The sequence below is a fragment of the Octopus bimaculoides genome, chromosome 6, assembly GCF_001194135.2.
Source record: "Octopus bimaculoides isolate UCB-OBI-ISO-001 chromosome 6, ASM119413v2, whole genome shotgun sequence".
Classification (NCBI taxonomy): Eukaryota; Metazoa; Mollusca; class Cephalopoda; order Octopoda; family Octopodidae; genus Octopus; species Octopus bimaculoides.
The window spans coordinates 106,638,731-106,639,556 of NC_068986.1; the positions used below are offsets into that span (position 1 = coordinate 106,638,731).

Sequence of the window (826 nt, forward strand, 5' to 3'; positions counted from 1 at the left end):
GTGCAAATGGCTGAGCACTCCACAGACACGTGTAGCCTTAACGTAGTTCTCGGGGATATTCAGCGTGACACAGTGTGACAAGACTGACCCTTTGAATTACAGGCACAACAGAAACAGGAAGTAAGAGTGAGAGAAAGTTGTGGTGAAAGAGTACAGCAGGGTTCGCCACCATCCCCTGCCGGAGCCTCGTGGAGCTTTAGGTGTTTTAGCTCAATAAACACTCACAACGCCCGGTCTGGGAATCGAAACCGCGATCCTCTGACCGCGCGTCCGCTGCCCTAACCACTGGGCCATTGCGCCACTACTGATGACACAATAACGATAAAGAAATTTGAGATATTTGAAAAGAAAATATGAAACCGGTTAGTTTTCCATAAACAATGTCACTACACACAAAACTTTATAACGTTTTTCTCACATGACGATTTCAATATATTCTTTAACCATATAACACAAGTCTTCTGTAGTTTTTCACTCTATTCCTTTCTTTTATGTATGTGTGAGTTAGAAGTGTCAGAGTATTAGAATTGGTGTACAGATATTGAACATTTGTGAAAAGACAAGGTCACCAGAATTTTGGAAGAAAGATTTTTTTTTATTATGTCATTATTACTTGACAAATTCGAAGACGAACGAAAGCGTTAATAATAATGACTATATCAAAAAATTCTTTCTCTAAAATTCTGGCGACCTCCTCTTTTCTCAAAATACACACGCACACACACACACACACACACACACACATACATATATATATATATATATATATATATGTATGTATATGTATATATATGTATATATATACATATATATATATGTATGTATG

The 826-nt window shown here is 37.3% G+C and overlaps 1 protein-coding gene across 3 annotated transcripts in view; it reads right to left on the reverse strand.

Annotated features, from left to right (window-relative positions):
• The window catches only part of LOC128248166 (uncharacterized), a 10,237-nt gene that overhangs the window by 1,156 nt on the left and 8,255 nt on the right, over positions 1–826 (reverse strand). The window lies entirely within an intron of this gene.